The sequence below is a fragment of the Neofelis nebulosa genome, chromosome 1 (assembly GCF_028018385.1).
Source record: "Neofelis nebulosa isolate mNeoNeb1 chromosome 1, mNeoNeb1.pri, whole genome shotgun sequence".
In the NCBI taxonomy this organism is placed as follows: domain Eukaryota; kingdom Metazoa; phylum Chordata; class Mammalia; order Carnivora; family Felidae; genus Neofelis; species Neofelis nebulosa.
This window is the reverse complement of record NC_080782.1, coordinates 125,166,380-125,180,264: the sequence shown is the minus strand read 5'-3', so window position 1 is coordinate 125,180,264 and position 13,885 is coordinate 125,166,380. Positions and strand designations below refer to the sequence as shown.

The 13,885-nt window shown below is 37.0% G+C and overlaps 1 protein-coding gene across 2 annotated transcripts in view; it reads left to right on the top strand.

Annotated features, from left to right (window-relative positions):
* The window catches only part of CTNNA1 (catenin alpha 1), a 178,589-nt gene that overhangs the window by 103,136 nt on the left and 61,568 nt on the right, over window positions 1-13,885 (top strand). The window lies entirely within an intron of this gene.

Genomic DNA, 13,885 nt, shown 5'->3' with positions numbered 1-13,885 from the left:
CCTTATACTGTATAGACACTAATCATTAAAAGAAGTAGTGACTTTTTAATAATGTCTTCCTATATGGAACGGGATTTCTTACCCTGTGGGACATAAACTGAGTGATTTCTCCACAGGACTGGCATTACATTTTCACTGATCCTCAGAGAGTTTTGAGTACCAGTTGTAACCCTTGACATACTTTCATTTTCGTAGAGAAAAAACATTGGGGTTTAGAATATGAAGACCAAAACTGGTCCCTACAAAGAACATACCTAGGCCTAGTTTTTTCACCTTTATTTTTAATCAAGCAGGCTAACAGGGCAGCTCCTATATATATATATATATAAAATTTATTTATTATATTATATTTATTATATATAAATATATATATATATATATATATATATTTTTATTTCTCGTATATAAGTATTGTGGATACAGGAAATTGCAGATCTACCAGTGGATACCTTTTTAATACCAGCGACAGATCTAACATTTACTGGGTAAAACATTTTTTTCTGTCTCCTAAATTCTGTACATTGTTGAGTTTTTCTTTCTTTCTTTCTTTCTTTCTTTCTTTCTTTCTTTCTTTCTTTCTTTCTTTCTTTCTTTCTTTCTTTCTTTCTTTCTTTCTTCTCTCTCTCTCTCTCTCTCTCTCTCTTTCTTTCTTTCTTTCTTTCTTTCTTTCTTTCTCTCTTTCTCTCTTTCTCTCTCTCTCTCTCTCTTAGCTTAGAATGCTGTTTTACCAGTGGTTATTAGTTGTGGTACTTCCCTAGAGGTATGTGGAGGACCCACACTTCATACAGTGTTTGGTGGATGAGACAGGGTCTCCACTCTGTCACTCTTAGCAGAGAGGACAGCATGTCCCTTTTCTTATAAGAAGGAAGAGTTGGGGAAAAAGCAACAAGAGTTGATTTTCGGTAGGTTCTCCCCATTTAGGTTTTCCCCTACTTCAATTAATTCAAAATTAATCTAGAATTGTTAAGTTTTGGAAAAAGTCTGGATATCTGACAATTTTCATGGTTTGACTAAGTGGCGAAATTTATTAGCTAGTCTTGATTGTAATGAAAATGGAGAAAAAAAGAAATGTCTGTTCTTATTTGAGACATTGAAGAGTTTTCATAGTTGTGATTTGTGAAAGGGTATTTCTAAAGAAGGAGAAAGTATTTGATTATGGGGAGGGAACTAAAGATTACGATAGAGTTAAATTTGAGTAGGGAATGAAGGAATTCTGAAATACTGAAACTTGTTTATTGTGAAGTGTAACCCTTAAGATGTCATGTTTCATCTGCAATTTCTGTTATTAAGATGGGAGGTAGATGATGGTTTGGGTTTTTATTAAGATTGTATTGCCAGCCATGCCACATGGTTTTTAACAAAAACAGCAGTTCCACTGAGGTTTCTAACAGTGAAGCCATTAACGAACTTCTTATATATGAAAGTAACAAATTAAACCTTATAATAAGATTCTATTGTAGTATGTGAGGGAGTAAAATTAACAGGTTGTCACTACACTGTGCTCCTGCATTTCTTTTTAATATTTGCACCACATTGGGGAGTCAGAAATTATTTTTCTAAAAGTTTAAAACTTTATCTTGTAAAAATGTTATCATTATATGATTAAGAGTGGAGAAAGGGGTAGGTTATACTAGACTGAATGGGACCCTAGTAAGAGCTTTGCTTCATATTTTTCAAGGTGGGAACCAGTCCTGCCTTTTCTGTGCCTAATTCATAAGAGGAAGTTGTTATTGACCCTGGCCGGCGGGGGGTGGGGGGAAAGCTGCAAAATGAAAACATGGAGCAACTATGTATGTTTTTAGAAAATTGTTGTAGATTGGAGATGTATAGTGAGATTTAACATGGCAACTTGGACACTCTTTTTTATTGCATCCTGGTGAATGAACGATTTCTTACATATTTTTCCCTTATACCCTAATCTTCTACCCATTTCTCTTGAACAGGGCTCTTGTAGAGAGCCATTTGTTCTTTCTTTCTCAGCTGACTGTTGGTTCTTACCTTTGCCTGTCCTTTAAATAAATCTCTTTCCCTTATCCTTCTTCCTTAGCAGCCATTTCTGATAGTCGAAATTCTGGGTTTTGTCTTTCTCAGCAAAGCAAGAAAAATTGCCAGAATATGGTTTTTTTCTAAATCATTGCTTTGATCATCATATCACAGCCATCTCCAGAGATCTGGAATGGCTGCTCTTGCTGACCACGTTAAATCTACACACCCTTTCTGGTCCCAGAGTCCCTTTGTCACTTGGCTCATTTTAGCTGCACTTACTGGTAGCATCTGTCACATGGGTGGTTCTGGCTGCCCTTATACCCAGTGTATTGAAATCTTGCTGGTACTTTTTGAAGCAAGGTTAAAGCTCTTTCTCTTTAACATTCTTGAGTGCCTCCCTGTTCTCTGAGTATTAGTAATCTAAGTAGGACTGTCCAATTCACATTTTTGGGCTGATTTCTCTTTTATTAGTTTTTAATGAGTATTGTTTTATCTCATATAGTAGGAGTTGAAGTAGTACTTGTTGAATAATTTAAAAAATGTTTAGTCGTCATCATAGTCATCATCATAACACACTTTAGCACTTACCGTGTGCCAGAAAGTGTTCCAAGTGTTTTACATGTAGTCCCATTTAATCTTCAGAGCATGAGTTTTGTACTGTTAAGGCTTAAATGGCTCAGGGTGTCACAAGTACTAAAGTGGATGTACTATATTTTGAACCTAGTCTGGCTCCATAGTCTAAGCTCTTAACCACTGTGTAACACTGTAGGTCTCATTGAAAGGAATAGTACATTAGATTGTCAATACTATAAACTACAATTGTAGTTATATTTTTCCTTTCCCCCTAACATTTTATTAAGGAGATTTTCATACATACAGAGAAGCTGGAAGAAATATACAATGAACACCCAGATATATATATACATACCTATTTCCTAGATTTTGTGGTTAACATTTTGTTAGATGCTTTATCACATATTTATATCCCTGTATCATCTTATTGTTTGGATGCATTTAAAAGTCAGTTGCAGACACTTGTATACTTCACCTCTAAACAGTGCAGCATGCATACATATCATTAACTGGAGTTCGGTTTTTTTATGAAAATGTACACAGTGAAATGTACAGATTTTAAGTGTACTGTTTGATGAGTTTTGATCAACACACACACTTTGTAATCCATACCACTGTCAAAGATAGATAAGACTAGACTGTTAACCTTTTTGCCGAATATTTGACTATTCCAAGTACATGAGCTGTACATATGCCCCCCAAATTGAACCTGCTTTTCTGATTGTCCCATGATCTTTCATTGGTCCTTTAGTTTATTACATTGACCTCATTGAGGGCAGGTCCATCTCTAGTACCTGCTTGGTATAGAGAATATACTCAGATGTTCTGTGAGTGATGGACGTGTTGTATAGTAATCATTTTTCCTAAAGCAGTGTATGTGCAGACCTTTAATTGGCAACAGTTTATTTGATAGGTAATGTTTTAAGATCATTTTCCTGAATTAATCTGACCTTATTCTCATTAATTTTCCAATAGAACATGCTTTGTTCAAGTGGCTTTGATGTTGAGGGGCTCTTGCCCTTGAAACTCATCCTTTTGTTGTTGTAGTTGTTGTTGACTGCCATTTGGTAGATACTGTGTAAATTCCACAGACTCGTGTAGGAAGAAAGTGTGTTTCTGTATGTCTCTTCTCCACCTACACTCATTCCCTTGGTAATCTCATTGAGTCTTGTGACTTTAAATACCTGTGTTTACTGATGATGACTTCAAAATTTACATTTCTAGATCTCTACCCTGAACTTGTCGTCTCTACTTGAATGGCTAATAAACATTTCGATTTTAACATGTCAAAAAATTAATAAATCTTTCCCAGGTTTCCCCTTCCCAAATTGTGTCATACATAATGGTCTCAATTCCATTTGATATCAAGACTTGGAATTCAATTAGCGTAAATGCTAGTTGATATCGTAATAAAGCAGGTAGCCTTTCATAGTTTTTATTTCATTCCGAGGCCATACCTCCTTTAATTTAAACCCAGTGGTGTGTATGTTTAAAAATTGACATAAAATATTTAAAAGGTGAGCTCCTCAAAATATTGTTTATATGTTTTGGGAGACTAGTAGATTTGTGTTTTTTACAGAAATATGTTTAATAGTTTTTGTAATTTATGATGATGCATTTGGTGGGGATGTCAACTAGCTAGACTTCACGTAAAGTCTTTATGGTTGTTCAGTTCTTCCCATTTGATCTGTAATTCATATCACATCTAATTCTAAGCACAAAACGGGTGATATCACTTATGCACTGTGATATTTTTTGACACTTCAGGAATGCTGCTTTAAAACAGAGAGAATTCCTGACCACCTGCTGTTAGGTTTTCATGGAGAGTAATAGATAAATGTTAGACTGGCAGTTTTAACACAATAGCAAAATGGGGTCTCATTGTTGGAAGTTGACGGCAAGTGTCAGCAGTTTTTCACATATTGGCCTGAAGGGATTGTCAGGATAGAAGAGGGAGATGGTGATGTAGCGCTGTTTGAGATGCCTAGAAGAGTGTGCCTAAGATTGGTAAATTCTTTTCCCTTTCTTTTTCACTGCCATTATTTTTTTTTCCTGGTGAATTTCCAGGGAAAATTAGGGAGGTTGATCAGAGAGAAATAGCACTTCATGGTCACTTCTCAACAGAGTTCTTAGTGTCTGCCATATGCAGCAGTCCTGCCTAGTAGTGTTAATCAGGGCCTGGTGGTCATGTTTTCTTTCCTCTTGGGAACAAAACCTGTCAGAAAATACTTTCACATGAAAGATCAATGTTTTTGTGTCCAGTTCTATGGAATCCTGACAAAACTGGTATAAAATTTTAGAGGATAGATGAGGGAAGTAAGGATTACAGTCTGTCATTACCCCAAGAATTGTATATTTCCAGGGGCGCCTGGGTGGCTCAGTCGGTTAAGCGGCCGACTTCGGCTCAGGTCATGATTTCACGGTCCGTGAGTTCAAGTCCCGCGTCGGGCTCTGTGCTGACGGCTCAGAGCCTGGAGCCTGTTTCAGATTCTGTGTCTCCCTCTCTCTGACCCTCCCCCGTTCATGCTCTGTCTCTCTTTCTCAAAAATAAATGTTAAAGAAAAAAATTAAAAAAAAAAAAAAAAGAATTGTATATTTCTGAAATTTTCACAACCATGTCCTCCCGTATACCCATGTCCTCTTTGCCTCAAGGCACATTCCTCACTCTAAAATAAAAAACCAGGAGAATAACTATTCATATTAATGATGTGAAAGGTCTTGGGGATTTTATTTGATTAGAAAGCTTGAGTGAATGCTAATTATTAAAGCAAAAAGGGTACTGTTCTTAAATGGCTGGTGTTTCTGACCTTTTGAAAGTAAAAACAAAATGAATAAACTATTTGATATTTGAATTTGTACAAAGGGAAAGGTAGACTGTGAAGACAATGTGGATGAGGGATTGTGTTTCTAATGGTGTCTCCCAAATTATGTGGATCATTTTGCATCTGATAGTTACTTAGTTTTGTGGAGTCAAGGAGCATCTTTAAAATTACAGATATTTTTTAGAATGTTGGTGCTCAGCATTGGATATACTATAACTGAATGGTCTCTGCTCAGTAAGGTGGTTTTCCTTGGAATTTTGGGAGCTGTGAGGAGAAGCAGGTATCTGAAAAGCTTGTATATGTGGTGGGAAGTGAGGATCTAAGAGCAAGCCCAGTATCAAGAGATGTGGGAAAATGGAGAAAAGTTGTGGAGGATGGAGGAGATAAAGTGATCTTCCTTGTTGGATAAACTGGATCATGATCTTAGAAAGACAATCCATGAAAAAAGTTCTTTGTCTTAAAAAATTGGAGCCATAAGGTCTGCAGTTTCTGAAAAAGACTGAATGTATTCATTCAGACGGGTTAATTCTGAGCAAGCTTTATATTTAATATTTTGGTAATATGGGGGATCAGCAGTAATCACGAAACATACCTTTCTGTGTGCATTGAACTCAGGTTATCTTTGTGTTTAAAAAAAATTTTTTTTTAATGTTGTATATTTTTGAGAGAGAGACAGAGTATGAGGAGGGGAGGGGCAGAGAGAAAGAGAGACACATAATGTGAAGCAGACTCCAGGGTCTGAGCTGTCAGCACAGAGCCCAACACCGGGGCTCAAACTCCCAAACCACAAGATCATGACTTGAACTGAAGTTGTACACTTAACTGACTGAGCCACCCAGGCACCCCTCTTTGTGTTTTTAAATTCTCATACCTCTCCTCATATCAGTAATTCTGGCAAATCTGCCTAGGAACCAAATCTGCCATAATTGGTTGGGCTACTTCCTAAAGATCAGATGTGGTAGACTTGAAGTACATTTTCTTCTAAGCAAAAGAAATAAACATAATAGTGATCCTTAATTCTTAGCTGTGTATTTTGTCCTAAAATAAAATAGAAGCTGAGATATCATTGGGATTATTTCTTATTTCTTTTGAAAAATCGTATCTGTTTATAATAATGAATAAATAGTAGAGTTGTCTTACATAGTTTTATTGAACAAGGGAAAGAGATTATCACTGGATTTTGAGTGACTACCTTAGACAGAAGGAATTTTGGAATTAGGGAATCTATCTTTTGAAATTTAGCCTTGATTCATAAAGCCAAACCAGAGTATTGTCATACATGATATTACAATACATTTTATAAAGCAGATTACTTGACTGTGGGATAATGTGGTCAATTTTTATATCAATTCTAGATATGAAATGTGTATGTAGGCTATTGACTTATTAAAAGTTGTCGCTAATCTTCATTTTAGATATGATATATTAATTTAGTGAGTTAAGTAAGACCAGAAAGTAAGGAGTTTCTTGGAGTAACACAGAAGTCGGATATGTTTTTATATGATTATATTCTCTGCTTGATGGATCTGTGGCATCGAGTTCTCCACATATGACTATTAAAATAGGAAGCATTTATTTAACTTTTATTCTGTTCCAGCCTGTTCTCAGTACTTTACATGGATTAAATTCCCCTTTGGTTGTTTCTACTATTAATTCCATGGTAGGGATGAGAGGCCTAAGGCATAGTGAGGTTAAAGGACTTGTCCAGGGTCACAGGCCCAAGTGTGGAGGCTCTTAATCACTGTGCTCTTTACTCCTGTTGAAATCTAGGTAGTTGTTCTAATAATGTGCAGACTGAGTTAAATTTTAAAGGGACAGTTAATTTTCTGACAGCTATCAGACCAGTGAATGGTTTATCTTTTTAAATCTGTTCTTTCTTAGAAAATTTTAGTTAACATCTTAGAGACATCTTATCCAAGTAGAACATTTATGATTATTGTTGGCACAACTAGAGATGATGCATGAAATGTATTTCTTTCATGATGTGGTAGAAGAATTTTAAATTTTACATTGTACTCCTCATCTATAAGTCTTATAATGGAGCATATACTTACTGGGTGTCCCTTAGGTGATGGAACACTGTAGTTTGGATCCTAGGGATTTGATAAGGAGGAAACGTGAACTATTCTCCCAAGTAGGTGCATGTTCGATCTTGCTGACTTTATAGGCACCATGCTTATGTAGACTTCCTTACCCTTAGCTTTTTCAAGGGTTGACAAGCTTGCCTGTTCTTCAGAACCTCTTTGGAGATACTGTCTGACATTTTTCCTTATTGATACTACAGCTGGTTCTGTTTTATAAGTAATTAACAGGGTTTTGCATGTAAGTGTCTCTCCCCTCAAATAAAGTAGTGTGCTCCTTTTATCAGATGAAAGCTTTTGGTTTTGCTCTTTGCCTTAGCCACCAGGAGGATCAAGGCCAAAGTAGTGTAACTCAGGGTCGCCTGGGTGGCTCAGTCGGTTGAGTGTCTGACTTTGGCTCAGGTCATGATCTCACTGTTTGTGAGTTCTAGCCCCACATCAGGCTCTGTGCTGACAGCCTGGAGCCTGCTTCGGATTCTGTGTTTCCCTCTCTTTCTGTTCCTCCCCACCTTGCACTCTGTCTCTCTCTCAAAACTAAATAAAGATTAAAACAAAATTATATATAAAAAAACAACAAAGTAGTGTAACTCAAAAGAACTATTTCATTGCTCTACTAGGGCTTTTTTGTAAGTTACCAACACCCTTTAGAATCTGGGGAGATATTTAGACATACATACAATATTTGCATTATAATTACATTATATAATATATTATATATATATAATTATATATATAATATATTATAATTACATTATAATTACAAGAGGTTCTTGCATTCCGTGAAACATATCCTGGGCCCTTAGAATTAAGAATCCCTGCTTCTGATGTTTTCGCATCCTTATTTCAACCATTTTGTACATAGGAGTGTATTTTCCTAAGTTTCCTTGACTTCATAGAATTAAGTTATATGTAAGTGATAAATAAATAGTTGTCAAAGGTTTAAAGTGCTGAGCAGTTTGCCTCTATGTGTTTGGCAGCTAGGCTATGGGAAATGTTTTAGTCTATCTCAAGAGGAGCTTTTTGCTTCTCATGATGATGAACATGTAGGCTAATATAAATGGCTGTAGAGTTTTTGTCTGATTTTTCAAAGAAGTAACCTAGAGGTTATTTAAATATATGTATATATAATACTATGTATTTAAGTTATACACATATGTATATATGTGTGCACGTATATGTATATATATGTGCGTGCGTGTGTGTGTATTTTTTTTTTAATACAAATATGGAGCCTAACGATGGAGTTCTTGTTCTCTGGACACAATTTTGAAAGGATATTCAGTGAAGTTATGACATGTTTACATCTTTTTACCATGGTTCTTGGTAAAGGGGCTTGATGAAAGTTGTAAAAAGACTTTGGGTATTGTCTCTGAGACTACAGTTTTAAAATCTAGTTCTCAGGTGAGAGGAGAGTCTTCTCTCTTAGGGTGGTGGTAGAGTCATTGGCCCTGCCTTCAGGGTGATTGTTCGCAGATGCTCCTTTATGTTGGGTTTCTAGTGGGAGGTCCTGAGTTGGAGGCCATGTGCTAGGCTTTACTCTTAGGCCTCCATGTATAAAGGGATGGTGTATGTTAAGTTTCCAAAGTTTGCATGATAGGATGCCTCATGGTACTTTCCTTTGGAAATTTCTTCCTCTTTAGTGTGTCCTCTTTGGATAGAGGAAAGGAGGCTCAACATCTGTCTCTAAAGAGTGTTTCCAAAACTTTGGCTAGTGTGGAGGAACTCATGCTAAGGAGGAGAAATGTTAGGAATAGCTGTGATTTTTCACCTCTCTTTCCCTTGGCTCTTTGTGAAAGACAATTTGTAGTACATTCTGTCTAAGGGAGATTTGAGTACCCAGCTGGTTAGATATATTTAAAGAAAGGAAAAAAATCACTTGAAACAGACCTTGAAGAAATCTATTATAAATTTGAGTGGGAACCTGAGAATGCTGTGGCATACAGGCAAAACTAATTAAAATAACTGATAAAGAAATGAGATGTAGCTTTACAAGGGATTTTCAAGATTTAAATGTATGACAATTAGGTTAATAAGCTTTTTTAACTCCATAAAGTATAGGAATTCAGTCCTTTGTGCAGTTTGAAACCACTATCACCTGTGCCCTCTAGTGCATAGTGGATGAGTTTGACAATAAAATTTTGTGCTGTGGTTCCTTCCTGCCTCTGCCCTCGTTGCTGCTGAGATTCCTGGTGTGATCACTGTCCTAGCTTCTCTGATTCTCTGATCCCCTCATCTCTGGATGAAAGGGGTGGCCTTATTTCTTCTTGCCTGTCTGATCCTACTGCACTGCTCTGGACCTGGAGAAGTAATAAGTGTATCCTGACAAGTATGGCAGCTCCTGGCAGTCAGTTCCTTGAGACCAGGGCCCTTTCTGCCCCCAGTGCTGCCCAGGCATAGCGTCCTGTTCTGGGGGGTATTTATGCCAAGCAAGGGACACTAGTTGAAAATCTTGCCTTCCTTTTCCATATCCATATTTACTGAGCTGGTGTCTGGGATAGAATGGGTCATGTAGGGATCCTAGAGATCCCAGCATGGTCAACTCCTGTGGACATCCCTCCCAGGAGTGGTGTGCAAGGTGCTGCTGGGATCTGTCTCCCACCAGTGGACCCCCAAGGTAAAGGCCAAGTTGCCATTTGCTGGGTAGAGGCAACCTTTTTGAAGCTGCCCAGGCTGTGGTGTGGTAGCAGTCTACTTTTGGGGAGAATGGGAGATGGCAGCCAACCTTAGGCCCTGTGATTCTCAAGGATAGCTGTTTGTCTATTTGCTAAGGCTTGCTAAGAGTACCTTGTTAATGTGTAACTGTTAGGTATTGTCACGGTAGCTTTTTAACTAGGCCTCCCACTCTCCACCCCCCCGACAATTCCCCACCTGCCCACACCCCACACCCATTACTTTCTTCTTAGCTTAGTTTAACCTGTCTCTTAACGAAGACAGTCAATTAGCTGCCCTTTACTCAACTGGCACATTTGGCATTGTAGAGAACATGGTACAAAACAGATGTTCATTTAAGGTTTCTGTGTCTGTCACAAATGGCTTTTTCAAGTTTCACGTGTCAAAATTACTTGCCTACCAAGGGAAAGCTTAAAAAAAAGACATTCACTTTGTACAGTATATACAATTTTAATAACAAAACTTTCCTGTACACTGCACTTTGTTACCACCCCCACCCCAGCCCCCAATATAATAAGTATTTTCTTCCCAACCCAGTTGCCCACCTCCCAGCCAAAAAAACAAAACAAAACAAAAAAAAAAACCCAAAAAAGGCTCTTAAGGTAATTGAACACAATGTGTTTGGACTTTTAGTGTCCAGTCTCAGTGTTGATAAGAAGGTTCATCAAACATTCCATATATCAGACTTGTTTTTAGTTTATCAAGGAAGAAGAATAGGTTAGTTGAAGGAGTAGCAGATGTTTCTAAATGTTTGTAATAGCTGGATGAAAGCTTAACAGCCATTTTCTATTTGTTTTTGGCCATATTCAAGCACTATGAGTTTGCCCTAGGTTAAGAACAGAAATATTTAATTATCTATGAATGACTTTATCATCCTTAGTTTTTTTCTAGTTGAAGCTCTTTAGCCAATAAGATCGGAAAATCATGGCCTAAAACAGACTTTTGAGACAGGTCTGTCACTGTATATCTCTGTTAGGAGCTAAGCTTCTAAAAATATTCTTTTAAAATTTCATATAGATATCCACATTTTAGGGAGAGAATGGGGCATTATACAGCCTTTTATTCCCTGATAACCTGTGTAGGAAGTATGCATTAAGAAAATGATATGCCTGTTTTGAATTTTAGGTTTTGGACCTAGCGATACAGAGGGCTCATTTTTATTGGAAAGATGGAGTCTAGCTCTTGGTGACTAGCATTAGAATAAGCAGATGGATTTTAATAATTAGTGGAGTTGGAAAGTTCAATCAATTCCATTCATTGAATCGGTATAGAAATTAACTTAGGCACATTAAGAAATTACATGTGTTAGTGCAGATTTTTGGCTTAAAAAATTAGTATCTTTGCTATTTGATGTTGGCAGTGGGTATTCTCTGAGTTGTGTGTGGATTTGCAAATTTATCGGCCCACTCTCATTTCAGAAGAGTGATTGAAATCGCTGGCAAGTTACAGAAATGAATATAAACGATTCCAAACAAGCTCTGGGTTACTAGGTGGGTACAGTATCATAGCCTTCTTAGCTTTTCTTTGTCCAGAGAGATTTAATTATTTTTCTGGTTCTCGATTAAATGATCATTTTCCTCTAACCTTGAAAGTGAAAAAAGGCCGGGGTTGGTGGGGGAGGAGGAGGTGCTGAAGAAGATAAGACTACACTGAAAAACAAAAGCCCTAACATTGTATTACCAGGATCTGCAGTGTAGCTGTGATGCTCTTCTGCCCTAGCCAGTTGGTAAAGAGAGCACAGATGACTAACAGTCTCATCTTCAAACCTGTGCTGATACTGAAACACAAATAGGCCAAAATTAAATGGAATCCTGCCTTCTACAGGCAATTGAAAAGGGAAGTTTGCACTTTAAATGGAAAAAGGAAAATGCTATCTGGCACCGTTACTTTTCTCTGAGAGCATTACCAAAAAAATGGAGGGCAAAAAATTTTACAGTTTTCAACTGGAAAATATTCCTTTGTGGCTTTGCTATGCTGTTCGCCAGAATTAATGAATGGCTTGCTTTTCCAATTTACTTTTCTATATACATTAAGGATTTTGTCAATTGGTGGTCCATTTTACTAAGTATAATCTTTAAGATTACTGTGGGAATTCTCAGCCAGTATTTCTCATTCTTCATAATTTCAATTAATATTGGTTGTGGATGCAGTGATGGAAAATACTCCATTGCTATCCTTCAGGGCTGGTAGAGTCTGTGTTCCGGGCCCAGTTGTATTGTGACAAAGCTGTGCCGAGACAAATGGCCATGGTTACCCTGATAAATGGGTTGGTAAATTTTAGCTCGTGGAGCTCTCATTTGTAATGGGGCTTCTGATCCAGCCCCTCCATGGGGAAGTAGTGAGTTGTGCTCTATGTTGTGAAATCAGCTTCTGTCTCTGCCCAGGCAGGCCCAGGCTGGTTTAACAAGAAATGAAATGCTCACCGCTCAAGATCAGCTGAACACAGCTGGGCTGAGACTTTGCCAAACTAATCTATCCACCTTAAAAAATAGAGCACATTTTTACCTTAATAATTTGTGATCTCATCTGCTTTTTTACAAGACATGTTTTCTTTGAAATGTATTAAAGAAGACCCCTTTCTCTTAGTATTAAAGAAGAAAAAAATTATAATTAAATCTTGAGGGTTAAACTGTAGTCTTAGCATGTTTTCATTTCAATCCTGAGAGGAAAATATGCTCTGAATGATGGATATCATGTTAATGGTCATCTTAAGGAAAAGATAACCTGTTGTTTTTTTTTAATGGTTGTGGTTTTCTCTAAGGATACATGCCTTTTTTCACATACATTAAATGTCAGTTGTAGAAATGCTCATTTTTTCAAAATTAAGTCAGTGGTCTAATTTAATGGGTTTAGCTGCTGCATACATGGAGCCTCGTTTATGGAAAAATTATGTATGGATTGGTGACTTTCATCTAAATCCCAAATATGTCATAGTTTCTTTGTAGAAATCATAATCAAAGAAACAAAATACTTACGGCAGTTTTCTGCATGAAAAGTGTGGCATCGTTATCATTTGTTAATTATGGAATGTATCTATTAACACTTTCTTTTTCAGCTGCAGGACCCAGGGCCTTGCCCTGTTTGATGCAGATTGTGTAGTTAACCTTTGCCTCTCTCTTGGTTGCCTTTTTAACTTAAGCTAAACTGTTTCTGTGGGTCACATTTCAAAATGCTGCCTTTCTGTTTCATCCCTTCACATCCTTGCCACCTTCAGGTTACCACTGTGTGGCTGCACAGGCATGTAGGGTATTCTCCCATGAGAAAGCTTGCCTCAGTAATGTTATTCCCTTCACTTAGAAGGAACTCCTCTTACAGTATGGATATGTATCTTTATTAAACAGTCAAATTTTAGCATATCATATTTAGAAAGTGATTTTTTTCTTGGTTCCATTATACTGTATTCTAGTATATTCTGTTGCTAGCCGATTATTTTTAATTTGGCTTTTTGAGGTTTGAAGATTAGGAAAAGGCAGAAGAAAGAGGTTTAAACCCCTTTGTCAAGGCATCTTTGATCGTAGAGGGAGGGAGAGAATTGGTGTGTGTGCTTTCATACTACAGGGAACAGGTCACAGGATTGTTAAATGGACTCAGTTTATCTCTTTTCTCTCCGAAATAATTTCTAAATCTTTTTTCACATATAAATGTAAATATAGGATTTAGTAAACTAATTAGTAAAATGATGATTTTTAGATTAGTTTAAAAATTGTCTAAGTGCCACAAAAATCAACATTTCCATTATAAGTCAAATTAGAG